This window comes from Podarcis gaigeae (genome assembly GCF_964106915.1).
Source record: "Podarcis gaigeae genome assembly, chromosome: 5".
In the NCBI taxonomy this organism is placed as follows: Eukaryota; Metazoa; Chordata; class Lepidosauria; order Squamata; family Lacertidae; genus Podarcis; species Podarcis gaigeae.
Window position 1 is genome coordinate 13,201,557 of NC_139681.1, and position 6,825 is coordinate 13,208,381.

The window sequence follows — 6,825 nt, forward strand, 5'->3', positions numbered from 1 at the left end:
CATGCAGAGGCTTCCTCAGGTGCTCTGGAAACTCCTTAGGGGTTTTCTCGCCCCTTGGAGGGTGGAGGGGATGGTGACCCACAGTGGCGCACACCAAAGAAGGTGAGCAGGAATTATCATTTATTAAATTTGTATACTGCCCTCTACCTGCAGGTCTCAGGGCAGTTCGTAACATAAAACTGCATTATAAAACACAAAATACATAGGATTTTTTTTTAAAAAACAAGAGTGACTCACTAACCCCCCCCTCTCCCCAATGCATTTTAAAACAGTTTCGAATGTGATAGGAATTTTATGGTCTTAGATATATGGTAATGTTCATAAGTGTACCAACCAAGCACATACATAGATCAGCACAGGAAGGCCAACCTGGAACCATTTTGATTCCTAAACTGAGCAAATGTTTTCTTTGCAAGGTCAAACTGGAAAAGCCTCCCCATTGTCTTTTCCTTCACAAATCCTGTCTTAAGGGTATGTCTGTGTTTGAATACGATGTGAGCCTGTGACCTGGCCCAGGAACTAAGTACCGGTATTTATCACTACAAAAGACTGGCCAGGCTCGCCAGGCAATCCAATCAAGTAACCTGCCAGACAGGAGATAAATAACGACAGGAGAAAAACAACATTCAAATTTCTGTTTTAGACCGCCTTTTCTGTGTTGTACGTATGATGTATGTGAGGGGTGGTCTTAGGTTACACCCCTTCTGTGATGTATGTATGATGTTTCTGGGGGTGGTCTTGATCTACAGGGTGGCAATTTCAAAAGTCTTTATAAGGCCTTGCACACATTTTTTTTGGGTTCCTCCTCTCTCCTGCGGGTGAGGGGAGCACCCTGTTGCAACAGATCAATAAAGATCAAGCTTATTAGCTGCTTTGCTTCTCAATATTCTCTGGTTGGCCTCTGTTATTCTCTCCTACCAATAGGGAACCTATGTAAGGACTCTATATGGGCTCTTGGATACCCCATAAGGGAAAAGGGCAATTTTTGTTTACAACACAAACATGCAAGGAATCAGTGCTAACGTGCAGATGTGGTAAGCATATTTAAATGTGGCTGGGCACATGTGGGAAGCAAACTCAGGCAACGTCATCCCCATACAAATCAGGCTCTGCTGTTGAGAGCTTGGGGTTTCTGCTGTAGACGCAGAAAGCTGGAAATAGTGGCGCTGGTAACTGCATTTGTGCAGTCAGTTGCCAATTTTCACTTCCCTTGTTTCTGTTTGATAGCTCATCGTCTCTGCTTGGGTCAGCTTCCCTGGGAACTCCTCCTGATCTCCTGGGAAAATGAGTTGCCAAGGAGAGAGAGAAGATAAGCAGAGATCCACAGCCTGCGTTTGAGATAGTAGCTTGAGCTCAACTGGCAGAAAGAGTCTGGCTCAAGCAAGGCGACTTTCCACATAATGAACTTGAAATTAAAAAAATTAAGGTCTTAGATATATATATAATAAATGTTCATAACTGCATATATAAACCACATGTCTGAAACCCCACAGAAAAAGTCCTGAAACCATTTTGGACCAAGTATTGGAGCCTCAGCTTCAGGATCTGTCCTTCGAGTGAGCACTCAGGGCTGATTTCCTTAAGAATGGAGAGGTTTGATTTTCTTGCAGTCCATGGGACTCTCAAGAGTCTCCTCCAGCACCAGAATTCAAAAGCATCAATCCTTCGGCGATCAGCCTTCTTTATGGTCCAGCTCTCACTTCCATACATCACTACTGGGAAAACCATAGCTCTAACAATACGGACCTTTGTTGGCAAGGTGATGTCTCTGCTTTTTAAGATGCTGTCTAGGTTTGTCATTGCTTTTCTCCCAAGAAGCAGGCGTCTTTTAATTTCTTGGCTGCTGTCACCATCTGCACCCATATTACTTACCAGGACTACCCAATTGTGTGCAATATACGGCTGTCTACATACCCAGAGACAAACTGCTTAACAAAGATGCACAGAAGTGCACATGCAAGAAGGGATAAGTGCCACAGGTGATATACTGGAACCACTCCTCTGTTTCTACTTGATAATAGAAAAAGGATGTTCTTGATATTGAAGGTCTAACCAATAAGTTTCCTGTGTGGGTGGTGTTCAACATAAACTCGCTAACGTATTCCGGTGGAATTTGGGATACATTCAGCCTTGGCGATGCTGGAGATGGAAGCGCTGAGAATCTAAAGGTTTCAGCATGCAACTTGCTAATTGATTGTTTATGATCCCAACAGGTACAAATGGGAATTGCCCGTTTTAATCGTCTGTGCTTCTCTGCTTCAATGTTCCTAACTTTCTTTTCTAATTAAGTTGGATTTGCTTTGTCATCTGAACCGGCTCCGCTTCCAGCAGTCCTTCTGCCTAAGAATTGCCCTTTATTAAATTTCAGCATTCCGCTTCCCCCGAGAGACTTAAGTGCAGCTGTAAAGCATGCATTACTTCTGCCTTTGGCTCGGGGGAGCTGGAGCTCTTTGCAGGCACTGATTTTAAGAGCTCAGCTGTATAAGGTGTGGCGTGTTAAAGCAGCAGGATTCCCAGCCGCCAGTATGATAGGACTGTGCGCCTCCCCAGTCCAACTGGGAGCCTGGTTTAGATCACCCTTGACCCAGGATGGTCCAGATCCAGCCTCTGGATCCAGATCATAACCTGGAAAAAAACAAATCCTATGGACTTTGATTGGGAAACATGGGGTTCCCCTCTCCCACATAAAGGTAAAGGGACCCCTGACCATTAGGTCCAGTCGTGGCCGATTCTGGGGTTGTGGTGCTCATCTCGATTTATTGGCCAAGGGAGCCGGCGTACAGCTTCCGCGTCATGTGGCCAGCAGGACTAAGCCGCTTCTGGTGAACCAGAGCAGCGCACGGAAACGCCGTTTACCTTCCCGCCAGAGCGGTACCTATTTATCTACTTGCACTTTGACGTGCTTTCGAACTGCTAGGTTGGCAGGAGCTGGGACCGAGCAAAGGGAGCTCACCCCGTCGCGGGGATTCAAACCGCCGACCTTCCGATCGGCAAGTCCTAGGCTCTGTGGTTTAACCCACAGCGCCACCTGCGTCCCCCTCTCCCACATAGGTAGATGGAATTTGGTGGCAAAGTAGCTTCTATTGAGTTGATGGACCCTGCCAGTTTTCAGACAGGTAGCTCCAGTTCTTTTTGTGCTACTCACCTTTAAAGTTTGGTGTGTATTTTTTCTAATCTTAAAGTCAGCTCTCTACATTTCCATTTGCAAAATTCTTTTTGAAATGTCTCCGTGAAAAATCCACCAGCATTTTAGTGCAAGCATCTCCTAACAAACACATTTGTTTGCAATTTTGCCAAATGTACAGATTTTTTTGTAAAACAGTCCTTTCCAAATAGTTCATTTCCATATGTTATTTTCACCAACATACGTGTTCCTGTGAAAAAACTTTGCCCTGGCAATTAGATTGCAAATTTCAGAGAAGTGCAACTCTCAAAGGATGGCAGTGTTTAGGTTTGCTTATTCGGGAAAGTGTGAATTAGGTGGGTTTACTGTTAAATGCAAATAATTATTCCTCCAACATCTCGACTTTACACTGCAGGTTTGTTGTTGGTTTTTTTACTGTATATACTATATACAGTATACTAATTTCAGTTTCATGGAGTAAGTGTAAGCAAAAAGCAAGGGCCATATCCAAGCAACCAGTGATACCAGCAAACTCAGGAAAATTCTGACGGTACCACAGGTTTAAAAAACTTTTTAAAACACCCACCCACATCCATAAGTTTTTAAAAAATAGCAGCCAAAAAGGGAAGATAATTGTACATGTGGGTGGTTATGAGGGAGACTGGGGAGATTCAGGAGCAGAGATCAAATGAGGAAATTTGGAGGTTGTTTAGCAAAGTTACTGCACAACATGACTTATGTTCAAACTTGAAACAGGAGCAGGGGAGATTTTGCTGGGACCTGGAAGGGGGTGTGGAGAAGGCAAATAAGAACAGAGAAGGCTGAGGGAGGAACCACAAGCTTTGTGTATGGACTTCAAAAACACTTTCCAGTCATGAGGAACAAATGACTGCCTCCTGCCAGCCAACTTTCCTGAATTTCACAGCAACACAAGCACGCTGCTTTCTGCTAGGTTTTTAATATAACACCGGTCCTGAAAGACCTACATTGGCTCCCAGTACATTTCTGAGCACAATTCAAAGTATTGGTGCTGACCTTTAAAGCCCTAAATGGCCTCAGCCCAGTCTACTTGAAGGAGCGTCTCCACCCCCATTGTTCTACCTGGACACTGAGGTCCAGCTCCGAGGGCCTTCTGGCGGTTCCCTCACTGCAAGAAGCCAAGTTACAGGGAACCAGGCAGAGGGCTTTCTTGGTGGTGGCGCCTGCCCTGTGGAACGCCCTCCCATCAGATGTCAAGGTAATAAACAACTATCTGACTTTTAGAAGACATCTGAAGGCAGCCCTGTTTGGGGAAGTTATTTAATGTTTGATGTTTTATTGTGTTTTTAATATTCTGCTGGGCTGGGGAAACCCAGCCAGATCGGCGGGGTATAAATAATAATAATAATAATAATAATAATAATAATAATAATAATAGTAAGGTAAAGGTAAAGGGACCCCTGACCATTAGGTCCCGTCGTGGCCAACTCTGGGGTTGTGGTGCTCATCTCGCTTTATTGGCCGAGGGAGCCGGCATACAGCTTCCGGGTCATGTGGCCAGCATGACTAAGCCACTTCTGGTGAACCAGAGCAGCGAACGGAAACGCCGTTTACCTTCCCGCCAGAGCGGTACCTATTTATCTACTTGTACTTTGACGTGCTTTCGAACTGCTAGGTTGGCAGGAGGTGGGACCAAGGAACGGGAGCTCACCCCGTCGCGGGGTTTCGAACCGCCGACCTTCTGATCGGCAAGTCCTAGGCTCTGTGGTTTAACCCACAGTGCCACCTGCATCCCTTATTATTATAGTATCCCCTTTCTAATCCTATTCTTTTTGCTAATTAACTCATTTTCTGCTGAGATTCGGAAAGAAGCCGGTCATGTGATGTTCCTCCTCCATACACCCCAAAAGCCCATTCCCAAGCTTGCAAAATTTGTTTACAACTCTTTCCCCCTTGCTCTTCTTTTTCTTTAAAATTCATTGCGAGGCCAAACAGGTCCAATTGGTTACCTTTGTTCCCCCATCCTCAAACAACAGCACAGAGGGGATTTTGACTGGGAAAACAGTGAGGAAATGATTAAATTCCCTTCCCTTAAGTGCCACGGTCCCAATCCAATTCTCCCACCCTGCCCCAGTCCGGCAGCTGTGATTCAAGTTTTTAAATAGCTATGGGAGATCGTCATTAAGGAATCTCTCGCATCCACAAGCATCCTTGTGTTCATACTTGAGAAACTGGGGAACTTGTAGAGGTCCTGTCCTATGGACCACAGTGAATGCTTTCTTCCCCCTTTCTTTCCCTCTGCACTATTTTGTTCTGCTGGGGAGATTTCTGGGCCTCTGTAATCCAAGAGCTGGAAGGGGAACATCAGGCAAATTGATTTGCAATAATTCAGTATTATTACTGCTGCTGTTGAAGAGGCACTATCTGAAATTCTGGCAAACAGCAATGGGGCCTGTTGTTCCACTGCTCCACTCAGAGGATCCTGTTTTTATTGGATCAGCTATAATAGCCAATTGGCTGCTCCTCTTAGCCACCCCTCTGACTGGAAGCCACAATGTCCAAGGTCAGAAAAGCGCACTGAAATATAAAAGTAGACCCTCCAAGTGTCCCTATTTTCCAGGGACAGCCCTGGATTTACAGAAGCTGTCCCTGTTTCTGATTTGATTCCAGAATGTCCTGCCTTTCCTTAAAGGTAAAGGGACCCCTAACAGTTAAGTCCAGTTGCGAACGACTCTGGGGTTGCGGCGCTCATCTCGCTTTGCAGGCCGAGGGAGCCGGTGTTTGTCCGCTCTGCAGAGTTTTTCCCAGCTCATGTGGCCAGCATGACTAAGCTGCTTCTAGTGCAGTGGAACACCGACACCAGAGCAGTGCACGGAAACACCATTTACCTTCCCGCCAGAGCGGTACCTATTAATCTACTTGCACCTTTTGACGTGCTTTTGAACTGCTAGGTTGGCAGGAGCAGGGAGCTCATCCCGTCACAGCAATTTGAACCACCAACCTTCTGATTAGCAAGCCCAAGGCTCAGTGGTTTAGACCACAGTGCCACCCGTGTCCCTATTTGCATTGGAGAAATGTTGGATGGTATGGAGCTATGTGATCCCTGAGCCAAGGAGATAGATAACTATACAGTGGTACCTCGGGTTACATACGCTTCAGGTTACAGACTCCATTAACCCAGAAATAGTGCTTCAGGTTAAGAACTTTGCTTCAGGATGAGAACAGAAATCGTGCTCCTGCGGCGCGGCAGCAGCAGGAGGCCCTATTAGCTAAAGTGGTGCTTCAGGTTAAGAACAGTTTCAGGTTAAGTACGGACCTCCGGAACGAATTAAGTACTTAACCCGAGGTACCACTGTATAGCCTTTAGAAGACTTCTGAAGGCAGCCCTGTATAGGGAAGATTTTATGTTTAATGTTTTATTATGTTTTTATATATGTTGGAAGCTGCTCAGAGTGGCTAAGGGAACCCAGTCAGATGGGCGGGGTACAAATAATAATTTTATTATTATTATTAAAGAATAAGACATCTGTATTTTAATCTGAGAGACATTGAAGGGTATGTTAAAAACTGGGCAGCACACCTTACCCCCACCATTTATGTGTAGATACGAACAATTGCAATATTTTTATTCCAAATCGTACTTCCAAGCTCATGCAGGGATTTGCAGCCAGGCACATGACACAAACAAAGCCAAGGTCTGAGGTTCTGCACCACCACCACCA